Raw genomic sequence first — 13507 nt, forward strand, 5'->3', positions numbered from 1 at the left:
AACGCGCTGCCCTGCAAATAGTGAGGTGAGGTATTCTTTCAGTTCTTCTCCAGATTGTCTCAGGGCTGTGCCTGATAAGAGGCCTGGGTATTTTTGCCCTTGGATGTCCGTCACACTGGATTTCAAAGTGTAAAGTGAGATGCAGCCCTCGGTTGTTATGGGCACTTGGAACCGCACCAGCGAAGCTTCCAGGCTGCGCCGTGATCACAGCATGTCTCGTTTTCAAACAGCAGTTTGGCTCTCGGTTGACTCTGCCTCTCAAAGCTTGTATCTTCCTGGCACCAACTTCCAGGTGGCTCGTTCTGGCAGCCGGCTTCTCACAAGCAATATCAAATATCAGATGAATCCTTTTGCCTGGTTTGTTTCCCCGAGACTTTGGGTTCCAGTGGAAGGCTGGCGCCAGGAACATTTTCCAATGTCATTTTCTCTGCTGCCTGTCCAAACGCTTGAGGCAGCGGATAACAGAGACTCACACTCAAAAAATAAAAAGCCTGCCAGATAAAACATCCTTAGTTAACAACAGACAATAGGCACTTCCCCCCAGTGAGCAGTGATGTAGGTTTTCTGGAAAAAACTGAACGGGAAAATTTTCTAATGCAAATTAGGGCAAGTTTGGAATATTTTTTTACTTTGCACTGAAATATTTTCTCATGCCCCAGGCTGTGATTTAATTAAGCATATTTTCTTTACTTGCAGTTAGCAAACAAAAGTAAAACCTGTGAAAATACCAAGCTTGCCTAATATTTAATTTGCAGTTGGCACCCATTAATTGCTACTAATGAACCCAGGAAACAAAACTTTCGGTGGGAAAATAGAGCAGTGGAAAATTTTCAGCCCCATATCACTGCCTGTAAGGTTACAAATTTCCCCAAAAGATGTGCTTGATGATCCTTTTCAAAAGTCAGGAGAGCAGGGCTTGAGCAAACTTCCTGCATTAGACTACTCCATAGTATGGAGGCAACCACTATGAAGACCCAGCATTACCCCAAAGGTGTTCTTCATCCTTCCCCTATTACAGAGAATTTGAACGGTCTTTGAAAAATATCAGGCAACAAGTTCTGCAATTTTAAAAAATGAAACAGAAAATGAAACAGACACTAGAGGATTGTAAGAGCAAAAACGAAACATTACATTGCAAAAACTAGTATATACTGTAAAAGATAGAATAAATCTATTTGTACACAAAGTAGGGAAGGGGCCTTAGAGTTGATAGTCTATTGATCCTGGGCAGTTAACACACAGGTTTCGTCTAGACAGCCTGTTCATTGAGCACTCATTCTGATTCAGTTGCACAAACATGGAAGCCAGACAATGCCCAATCATTATGTAGCATTCATTCTGATTTGTTTGCAGGATACTTATATAGCAATATATAAGTATAATAGTTCGAAAGCACATCAAAGTGCAAGTAGATAAATAGGTACTGCTCCGGCGGGAAGGTAAACAGTGTTTCTGTGCGCTGTTCTGGTTTCGCCAGAAGTGGCTTAGTCATGCTGGCCACATGACCCAGAAGCTGTACGTCGGCTCCCTTGGCCAATAAAGCAAGATGAGCGCTGCAACCCCAGAGTCATCCGTGACTGGACCTAATGGTCAGGGGTCCCTTTACCTTTTTATATAGCAATAAGCCAACTCCCCTGCAATTATTTGTTCACTTGAATCCCTCCTGCAAAACAGTGGTAGCCAACAACAATAGTCAAACCACATCTCCCAGGGTGCTGGAGAGACTGCGGGCAACACAGAGCGCTTATGCACATGTGGTGGAATTGTATGAAAAGTGATGTCTTTCTGGAAAACACCATTCGGAAGACAGTAGCATACCGTGTGGAAGAAACAGTAACGAAACAAGCAGTGGTGCTGCCACCCTTAATTTTGTTCAGCGTAAAGGATAACGAAAACAATGCTGTAAAATATCTAAAATGCTTGCAAATGTCACGTTGTGAGGCAAGCTATTGCCTAACTCCGGAAACATGCAGATGGTTTGGCGAGAGACAAATGGTAGGGAGAATTATGGCAGGTGGCCCCGTCAGGGAAAATGACACATCCCTTGAAAGTGACAAGGAGACCGGCCATATGGAAAGATTCCCTGGTTTCATTTTCTGCTTAAGCTCCACACAAACCCCACAAACTTTAAAAGCAAACAGGGGTAGGGAATCTCCAGATCATGGGCCAAACCTGGACCACCAGGCCTCCTCATTTGGCCCTGCAAAGCTGTTCTGGTGAAGCCAGGCCTGCACACCCTATACCTGATCTCATACATACATGACATCCCAGGTGTGGGACAGGTAAGGGCGGGTTGGAGTGGTCTCCTGAGTTCTACTATGCTGGAGCAAAGCATCTCTCACCGCTGCTCTCTGAACTAATCCCACGCTGCTCCTTTCCACCTCCATTTTTTTTTTTAAACCCCTGGGGCTTCAAAGTGCAGCATATATATTGGAAGCCGAACTGTGATCCTTGGATGAAGGGCAGTACAGAAATTTAATAGATTAAAAAGAAATATTAGAATCACCTCATGTCCCAAGGTTTGGAGAGATAATGATCTGGCTTCCCAGCTGGAATTGGTTCTCTTCCCCTGATTTAAGGTGGATAGCCTTGAAATGATGGAACAAAAACTAATCTTTGGGAAGTTTTTAATGTTTGACATATTATTATTATTATTATTATTGCTGGAAGCTGCCCAGTGTGGCTGGGGAAAACCAGGCAGATGGGTGGGGTATAATAATAATAATAATAATAATAATAATAATAATAATAATAATAATAAACAACTTACCTAGATAACCCCTCCCCCCAAAGTCCATGATTCTACCTGCTAAAGGAATTTCTTCTTTGACCACTCCACCGTCTGTCACTTGGAAACAACACTATGAAGGATAAAAGGGACACAACTGCTCTTAAAGAAACACGACTGTTCCCAGACGGAGGTACCTTTTCCATCATGTTCATGTGAACGGCATTTTTCAAAAAAATTATAGTGCATCTCTGTTCCACCATGTCGAGGCTGCCACAGCGAATGCCCTAGTTTTGCCCATTCTAAAATTAGGTAAGGTGAAGAATGACGACATACACACATCAACAAACAAGTTCATCTTCATAAAATGAAAACGGTGTTCAGCTGCCTAGTCACCCCCCTCGGAACACGGCCCTGTTCTTCTCTGATCTCAGCTGCATAGTTCCTGTGGGCATCCCTTCTTCGGAGAACGTGCTCCCCAAATGTGCCTAACCTCTTCTCTAAGGGGGGAGGCCATGCATGGCTCAGCAGCGTCCCAAGGCAGCAGATGCAAACTGCTGACCAGTCGCTTTCCTCTGCTCTCAGGAGGGCTTTGTGGAGTTCACAGCTCAAGGGCTTTAGCACAGCACACAGCAGTTGTCATCCCCTGGCCAGAGTCCCAGTTGGCTAATCATTTTCCGCCTGGTCATGACATATTTGTAAGAGAGGGAGAAGTGTGGTAGATTTATCAAAGTGGCGCAAAGGGCTTAGAGGCTTTTCTATGAGGGCCTGTATGTGCCGGACTGCACAGTACATCCTGCTCACAATTTATGTCCCTCCAACACCCCCCCCCCGCTGACCTCAGCAGCACCCATGTTACAGCAGCCTTTGCCAACCTGGTGCCCTCCTAGTGTTTCGGACTACAACTCCCATCAGCATCAGACAGCAGGTTAGCAAAACCCACACAGCAAGAGATAATAGTTTCTTGTGTCTAGCGATGGCCAAATCTGTCCATTTTGGTTTCTCTCAAGTTTCTCACCTTTCCCATCTTAAGTTCAGCTCTTCACATTTCCACATCAGTGTGCAAAAAAAAAAAAAAAGTCATCATTTTGGTGTGAATTTCTTCTAATATAAACTTTTTTGTATGCAATTTTGCCCGACACACACATTTTCACATCGCAATTTCCCCAGATTTAACGTATTTTCGTATGTCATTTTCACTAACATATTTTATTTTTTTATTTTGTAATTTTATGTTGTGTTCCGCCCCAAGCTACAGGTATAGAGTGGTCTACAAATTTAGTAAATAAAAGAAAAAGAAAATTTCATGCATACTTTACCCAAGTATACAGATTTTTTGTAAAAATTTGCTTTGCTAAAGGCCTGTACCGCAAAATTTGGAGAAGTGTGAATTTCAAAGGATGGCTACATTTTGCCCCAGCTTTAAATGCAAAATAAATTGACTCTCTTTTCCCTACTTGTCACACACTAAATATGAACCATTCACAGTGGTATAAGCTGTCAGGGGCCAGAGCCCACTTCATCAGATGTGACTAAGAGGACTCCAGTCAAGTCCATGGATGGATCATAAAAAGGCTTGTCTTTAAGGTGCTGCAGGACTCCCTGGGTGCTTCCAGACGCTTGCTATTTTCAGGTGGGATTTGATTGCAAATTCAGGTTACACAGTTGAAGTTGATCGGGCAACTCTTGAGCAACAAACCTGCCACCACCACCAATCCACTCCCACAAACAGGACTTATCGCGATATGGAAAGCGAGGAGAAAAGCGTGAGATAACACTTGCTTGACCCAACATCATATACCTGCAACCACAAACGAATCCGAATGCTCACAAAAGAGCCAACCTCATCTAACCTCCTTCACGAGGATGAATGCTGAAGAGAGAGAGAAAGCGGAGAGGCGACATTTGCCGTTTTCGCTGCATCCGATTAGCACATCCAATTAGGACTCTGATGGAAGTTGGTCCAGCGTATGTCAAAAAGGACTCTGCATTCTGAGTCACACCTTCTCAAACAGAGGCTGTGTCCACCAGCAGATCCACATGTGGATATTTGGGTCCTCTGCTGCTTTCTCCTGCTGCAAGCAGAACCTTGGGGAATTCCACAATCCAGTGGAAGCCTGTGCCCAACGAGACTCATAGGGAGGGCAGCTGGGCAGCCTGATGACAGGAAGAGCCAACTATTCCCAGCTTTGCCCCTATCTCGGAGTCAAGTATAAAACTCCCCAGTGACTTACCCCAGGCTACATTTAGCACGATACTAGCGCAGCATGAGAGGTGTCCTATCTTGTGCCTAACGGCTGCCAACCCCAACCCCATAACAACACCCTGTGGCTTCCACTGCCCAAAGGAAGACCCTTCAAGGTGCCGTTGTCACGAAAGAACCATTTTGTGGGCTTACTTTTTTTTAATTGCCTGGGCTATGTTTAGCCCGCAAGCCCTCCTTGGGGAAAGGGTGAGGCTAATCCCAGCTCGGTTCATTACTGGAGCTTATTATCCGAGCAGCCACCGGCATGCCAACGCCTCGGGCATTTGCCTGCGTTTCCTGGAGGGCTCACCTAGGTGACAAGTGCTGACACCTTGGCAGCTCCCCTGGGTGACAGGTGCTACTGACACCTTGGCAGCTGCTGGGAAAATTCATCTGTTTACTTCTATAATGGGGACATCTCTGTAGGCCAAGGTGAGGCAAAGGGGTGATAGGTAAGGCTGCTATTTATGTGTTTGTTTTGATGGGTTTTTAGGCCCCCCTATGGGGCAGAGGTAGGGAAGCACAAGGGCCACATTCCTTTCAGTGTGCAATCTTCCAGAGGTCACATGCTAGAGGTGGGCGGGGCCAGAGGCAAAAGTGGGTGGAGCAACGGGGGTAAGTTTTGTCAGAAGGGGATGAGACCATCAGCCTGAAAAGTCCCCTTCAGAGCCTTGAGGAAACTCCTTGCACAATGAATTACGCAAAATGACATGTACAGACGTCATGGACTGGCTGGACACAGATGAATGGTGGGAGGAACCAGCTAGGGAACGCCTAAGGGAAGAAGCCCAGGGATTGTTGGTGGGATGGCTACGAGTGGTCAGAGGGAGAAGACTGGGAGGAGATGGTGTCGGAAGCTGAAAAGGTAACAAGGTTTAGTGAGAAGGAAAAGGCTGAGACAGAGGGAAGTTCAGAAGCTGAGGCAGGAGAGGAGAGAGGCCAAGAGGCAGAGATGACTCTGGCTGAGGATGAAGAAGCCAGAGGGCCTCCCCCTCCAGCTGTGACCAGCTCCCCTCCCCCAGAACCAGAAGAGGCATGAAGAGGGAGGAGCAGAGACAAGCACGTCGGCATAGTCTCAACAACTGCTTCACGGGGGCCGGACCTACCAGAGTTGAGTTGCTGTGCTCATTAGGCCTGACGCTCCACCAGGTCCCTGCAGAACATGTTTTTTTCTAATAAAGAGTTAACTCCAACGTGTAGGGTACGATTTACTGCTGTCACTTCTGACAACGGCAGAATATAGTATTATTTGGAGGAAAGCAGGTTGAAAAGGAAAAGGAAATCAAGAATGAAATCAGAAAAATCCCAGCTGCTAAGATATATACTGCAGCCATCCTGGAAGACCTTTGCTGAAAATAAAGGCCCTCCTGGCCAAGAAGAGACGGCTGAGGCAAAGGCCACCTGAGATCCTCCAGCATCAGCACAGCAGCCAGGGAGGACCTTCCAGAGCCGCAGCTGCCATCTGAGGGACTACGCATGCGCACCAGGAAACCAGCAGAGAGGCTAGCATTAGCTAGTAGCGTCTTCCCTGTCCCTCGAGTGGCGACGGGCTGTCGCTTTCCGAAACCTCCATCCGGCTGATGTGGCCTCCAGTGCCTAACACTGAACCGGCAAGGCAAAACAACAAGCTGGGGAAGCGACAGATCGCTCTGCTCAGTTTCCGCAGGGAGCCAGGGCAATGGCTGGGCTGCAGGTGCGTCTGTCATTGGGCACCAGCTCCCCTCATCCCTGGCCAGCTGGCTGGGGCAGGTGGGATTTATAGTTCAGCGGCACCTGGAGGGCCAAAGGTCCAACATTCCTGCATTAACGTGAAGTGGTTTTGTTTTGTTTTAAGAGTCTCGTGGTCTCCCAACTGAGCAGCTGTGCTGTTTCCTACTGCCTGCAAATCAGGGGTGGGCAACCTGTGGCACTCTGGGCATTGCAGGAGTCTCCCTCCCACCAGTCCCAGCCAGCATGCCCAATGGTCAGGGACGATGGGAAGTGTCGTCCAAACAGGACTGGGAGGGGGTCACCAGTTCCCAACCCCTGAAACAAGCAGAACCTGGCCCAGTGAATTGCAGGGGTCACGGCTGATGCTGCGAGATCCCACCCCACATCATTCCTCCCCTGCCCCAAATATACAGGATAGGATGTGATGCTTTATTCTTCCCTTCCAATTCCTGCAGCCCCAGAGTACCAGAAATACAAAGCAGCAGTCTTAACTTGGAACATTGTAGGGCACCCACAAATCCTATTTGGTGGGAGGCTACACAAATACATCAGACGGAATAATATCCACAATAACAAGCAGTAAATTCACTCCCGAGCCCAAACTTAAAAGAGCACCTAGACAGGCACAATATACTACCATCCTTTCAACTGCTCTGAATCTAATTCTGCCTCCTCCCTTGCAGAAGCCATCCAGCACCTGAAATATGGGTCGTAGGAATGAGCAAGGGCGGCTCGAAGCAAAGCTGGCAGAGCCAAGAATCTCAACAGCTCCATAAATCCAGCGAGGTGCTAGGAAAACTAGGACACACGGAGCCAGGATTTCATAAAGGTAAAGTCTGTGTCAGGTCTCCCGAGACGGAAGGAAACTGGATTTGGCAGATGAAAACAACAGTTGTGTGGTGAGCTTATAGCTGATTCACCACCTCTATAGCATATTTGCCTGTTTGCTCCTTGGAGGTGATTTCGTGCAGTCTGTGAAAGGAAGGCGATTGAAGGATGCAGGTCCTAAGCTTGTTTCCTTGGAAACAACTTTCCTTACAGGGTGGCGAGATGAGGCCGCCTTCCCCTAGCAGCGACCAAGCCTTCCTGTTGCATAGGGTTGCCAACTGACCGAAAAAGAACCCCAGGCCAGCATGCTCTTGCGCCTTTAGTGCCAGCCTGATCTACAGAAATGAGGAGGGAACACTTTATACGGCAGAGACAAAAACGACGTCTGGTTGGCATGTCTCTATTAGGTAGCAAATGTCTGCCAGCCTCTGCAGAACAAGCAGCTGTTTCAGGCACAGGGGCTGAGGAATAAGTTGGCAACCTACTGCCTAACCTTTAAGAAATAATCGTGGCAATTTGAATGTGTGTGTGTGTAGAAGCTCACACAATTGTATTTTAAGAGGGAGAAGAGAGAATTTGTGGGCCTCCAGATATTGTTGAACTCCCATCAGCCCCAGAGAGCATGCTCAACGCACAGGGATAATGAGAGGTTTTCCACCCCATGTTAAAATGTTATGACCTAGTCGCCAGGAAAGCCCGTTTTACAAAACAATAGGCTAGATTCAGGGCCAATTCTCAAAACAGCTGTTGAGTCTGGAAAACAGGAGACTGATATGATAGCCATCTTCTAATATCTCAAGGGCTGCCATGTGGAAGATGATGCAAGCTTGTTTTTCTCCTGTTCTGGAGGGTAGGGCACAAATCAATGGATTCAAGTTACAAGGAGTTTCCGACTAAACATACAGAAAAACTTTCTGATAGTAAAAGCTGCTTAACAGTGGAACGGCCCCCCTCGGAAGGTGACAGCCTCTCCTTCCTTTGAGGTTTTCAAGCAGATGTTGGGTGGCCATCTGTCACGGATGCTTTAGCTGAGATTCCTGCATTGCAGGAGGTTGGGCTAGATGACCCTTGGGGTCCCATCCAACTCTATGGTTCTGTGATCCTGTGGGTATAAGCAGGCTGCTAATCAAGGTACATGAGGAATTTAGACATTCCTTCAAAACTACATGGAAATTTCTTTCCATTCTTGAAGTCAAGTTATTTCAATTTTCCCTCACCCCCCAAATGAATGAAAGGCTGGAATCTGGGCTCTTTTCTCTCTATCTCAACTTTGTTTTTTTTAAAATAGTTTTTGTTCTTTAAGAAGATCCCGCGACTTCCATTAATTAGCTAAGCAAAAGCCTCTTTGCTCATCTCTTTTGATACCTCCATCGTTCAGCCCCGACACTGAGCTCCAGCTCTGAGGGCCTTCTGGCAATTCCCTCCCTGCAAGAAGTGAGGTTACAGGGAACCAGGCAGAGGGCCTTCTCGGCAGTGGCACTCGCTCTGCGGAACACCCTCCCACCAGATGTCAAGAAAATAAACAACTATCTGACTTTTTAAAGACATCGGAAGACAGCCCTGTTTGGGGAAGTTTTTAATGTTTGAAGTTTTACCGTGTTTTTAATATTCTGTTGGGTGCTGCCCAGAGTGGCTGGGGAAACCCAGACAGATGGGTGGGGTATAATAATAATAATAATAATAATAATAATAATAATAATAATAATAGGACATCATGATGGGCAAGTCAATGGAGAAGCATAACTCCTCAGTCATCAGATGAGGCCTATCAGAACACACAAGAAGAGGGCATTCTTGGACTGCAGGGATTCCAGCGCCACACCCTCCTGTTTTACAGGTGAGATAGGCAGGTTGCAATACTCCTAGGCCAGCCTGTTTGGCAGGCAGCCCCACGGAAGTCGATAGGACTCCCGAGTAGACATGCCTAGAATTGCACCACATGCTACTTGCAACATCCTCGTTACCCTCACTCTTCCAAGCTTCCAATATTTATTTAGTGAATGTGCTAGTACATCGGTTTTATAGTTAACAAGACCAGAGCTAGCCCTGGCTTGAACGCAAAACAGGGTGCTTGTCCTTTGATCCCAAAGAACCCTTTTGAGCTCTTACGATTCCATGAATCAAATCTCACGCCAGCAAGTGGAGGATGAAGCCAGAGGAAGGAGAACTCCAGAAACTCACATCAACGTTGAAACAACCCCTATGGCCTCTGCAGAAATCAAAGTGGGCCAGGCAATTGGGATTCCACCCCAGGAAAAAGAGAACGCGGGGTTGCTGCCCATCACGTGGCTGTTAGGAGCCGGCAAAAGAGCAGCAGCCCCATGTTGCACTTTGATCACACCATTTGCACAAAATGAACACTGCAGCTTTATAGACTGCTGCCGGCATAGGCTGAGATTGGAGGACGGCAGAGCGGAGCTGCCGAAGGACCACACTGCCCCCTAGTGCGTGCGAGCGGAAGTCACAGCTTACCCCGCAATTTAGGAACTTGGCAGGGCTGCTTTCTGATGGCTTCCATGGCAGGAGAAACAGTAAAAGGCAAAGGGAGGGCATTAAGAGTAGGTCCAGCTCAACCAACGAGAAGGTCCCTGGGGGCTTCAGTTCACAATTATCCACAAGCTGTGCGCAAACTGGCTCTCCAGCAAGGTGCTCCCTTTGCAAATGAAGCTGCACAGCATACAGATCAGATGTGTAACAAAATCAGCAGTCATGGTTTGCAAAGTGCGGTGATGCAATGCTGCCTTGCGTTAAACCGCTTGGAAACCCGTTTTACACTTGCACTTCCCATGTGCATCTTCCTTGCAGCATTTACACTGTGCTGAGCCAAGACCTTTTTTCCTTGGGAGAAAAAAGAGTGTGTTGTACAGGACTGGGGGAAATACGCATTCTCTTTTCGTTGAAGGACACAGCTCATTCAACCCTATGGAATTGGGTAGCACAAACCCATCCATTTTGGAAGGGATTAGACTAGGGTTACCAGACGTCCCCATTTCCCAGGCACAGTCCCCGGATTTGCGAATAAGTCCCCGGACAAATTCCATCCCCGTAACGCCCCCAATTTCATCTAATGTCCCCGGGAAACGCAGCCTATCGGAGCAGCCTCCCAACTTCTGGGAAAGGAGGCTTCACGCTGCCTATCAGAGCTTGCGTGCAAGCAGGAGGGGGCAGGGATCTCAGTTAGGCAATGGGAAGCCTCCCTTCCCAGCTGAGAGATCCCCGCCCCCTCCTGCTTGCACGCAAGTAGGAATGGGATTGGGGCTGCTCCGATGGGAAGGGAGGCATCGCGCTGCCCGAGCCTTGCTGCCGCCACCGCTCTCGGCCCTCCTTCTCCGCCTTCCATGCCTGACCCACCGCGCACCACTTCCCCACCACCACTGAAGAACCAACGACTCAGGGGCTGCCCAGGCTCATGGAGAAAGGAGATAGAAGCCTCGGAGGAAGGGGAAACGTGGCGGTTGAGGTCAAGGTGGCAGCCGCCCCTCTGCCACTGCCATCACTGCAACATCGTCCTGAACGTGTAGTATGTATGTATTGTGTCTCCGGATTCATTGAAAAAAATCTGGTAACCTTAGATTAGAGCAGGGCTTCCCAACCTTGGGTCTCCTGCTGTTTTTTAGACCACAACTCCCATCATCCCTGACCACTGACCCTGCTAGCTAGGGATGGTGGGAGCTGTAGTCCAAAAAACAGAGGGAGACCCAAGTTTGGGAAACCCTGGATAAGACAAATGAATGGAGGGTAAGGCTACTACTCCTGGGTGCTTGTCAAGACACCCCTGCATTTCCTCCATTATCTGAAGTAGCATGCTTGCAAATACTAGGCAAGGAACATGGGCAGGAGGAGGCTATTCTCCTCCAGTCCTGCTTACGGGCTTCCCATAGCAGGGAACAGGACAACTGGCAACCAAAATTCTGTGAATGACAAAGGATGCTCTCGGAAGGAATGTTCGAATGGTCTTCTTCAGCTGCAGTCATATACAATAATACATGCTTGGGAGTAAGCCCCAGTGGACTCGGTGGGGTTTACTTTTGAGTGTATAGGACTGTACTCTTCACCTGTGTGGCGTCTATTGCATTGTACGCATGTTCCAAAGTTAGTGTCCACTCACTGCTTTTACAATGAGAAGTCATTCCTCAGACGAGGAAAAAATCCAGCATTCAGTTCTGCAAAATAAAAGATCAGGATAGTATACCTTTCCAGCTTTGATCCAGGCCTCGCTGCATAAAACAAGATTTTAATGTGTGACTAGTTGCAGAAAAACACAGGTGGTGGCGTGGAGAGCCACATAGCAGAATCCACAAGCAAGGGGTAACAGGCATAAGCCTGGACGGCTCAGTTGGTTAGAGCATGGTGCTGATAGCGCCAAGATTGCAGGTTCGATCCCCGTATGGGACAGCTGCATATTGCAGGGGGTGGGACTTAGACGATCCCCAGGGTCCTTTCCAACCCTACAATCCTATGATCTAACTCTGCCTCTGTTTATGAATCTAGACCAGGCCCACTCCGTTGAAAGACAACGTTGCTAGGGTCCACCAAGTGATTCTTAATTGCTTCCCCTGCTGCCTATACCATCACAATCCTATTTACAATTTTACAGAACAGGAGCAGAGTGTTTAGCCTACAGAATTTGCTCCCCCAAGAGGTGGTGAGGACCACCAACTCCTCCACTTGCAGCTGCTGGGTGACCTTGGGCCAGTCACACTTCTCTGAAGTCTCTCAGCCCCACTCACCTCACAGAGTGTTTGTTGTGGGGGAGGAAGGGAAAGGAGAATGTTAGCCGCTTTGACACTCCTTCGGGTAGTGATAAAGCGGGATATCAAATCCAAACTCTTCTTTTTCTTCCTAGCAGGAGCCACATAGATTTCAATGCTGGCCTCTTCCCCTCCCTCCACAACTCAAGGGGTAAAAAACTCTCAACTTATTTCCACCATCCTTTTAAGAAGACACAGTATTTTTCTTCTGCACTGTGGCTGGAAGAATTGGCTGCAGCAAGAGATATTTATGGCTCGAGGGAGAAGGAACTACACTTGCTGGCGAGACCATTTCGAGAAGTCTTCATTTTCTTCAAAAGCGGTGGAGCTCCTTGTGTGGACATTTGTCTCGAGGAGACTGGAAGACAAATGGGTATCACACATGCCATCTCCTATCCCTAGGACTTTGCTCATATGAGCTCCCCAGATCAATGGATTCTATGAAGCTATACCACTTATTTGTCAATGCCCCTCCAAGCCAGAAATTGAGGGTATCTCAGCCTGTCAGATGCAAAGTGTGGTTCACTGCACTGGCTAGGAACTTTTCCTACAGGTGAGCAGGGGAGATGCTCTGAAGCCAGCAGTAAAACTTCATTCCCCTGCTCTACACCATATCTATTAGAAATTCATAGCGTGGCTTGAACTCGCTCAACAGCAAGATGTATACTGCACAAGCTGTGTTCAGAAAATAATTACGCAGCACAACTCTCCCCGCCCCTCCAAACTACTGTTTGTTCAGTTTCAGCACTGGAAACTGAATGAACATAATGCCTGCTTCCATAAATTGCAATCTTTTTCCTGGTCTTCTCTGAGTCGACAGAGGAATGAAATGAGCTAAGACTGCCCTGCAGGCCAGCTGGCCTGATCCATTTCATCCCCAAGGAAGAGGAAAGGAAAAAGAGAAGAATGGTTCGAGTCCGTCTTTTGCTGAGAAGTGGAGAGCAGCGTTGCCCTTTATCGTCTATTTTTAAGAAGCGGACATGAGCACCCACGAGTCCCCTTGAGCACTACATTGGGGGGGGGGTGAGCTACTGTTCTATTATTGCAGCACTTGCAATCTCGTGCTGAGAATACAAGCAGGGCTTGCAGAGTTTGTTTTTTGTTTACTTTGTCCAGGAAAGCACAAGTGGAAACTCTGATGGATCCGGTCTCTAGTTGAGCACACAGTTCTCACGGGGGCCAAGCAGGTGCTTATGGGGAGCCTTAAAAAAGCACCTGAGGGCAAGCAGACTTTCTCTCCACCCG

This window comes from Podarcis filfolensis, assembly GCF_964270895.1.
Source record: "Podarcis filfolensis genome assembly, chromosome: 5".
Classification (NCBI taxonomy): Eukaryota; Metazoa; Chordata; class Lepidosauria; order Squamata; family Lacertidae; genus Podarcis; species Podarcis filfolensis.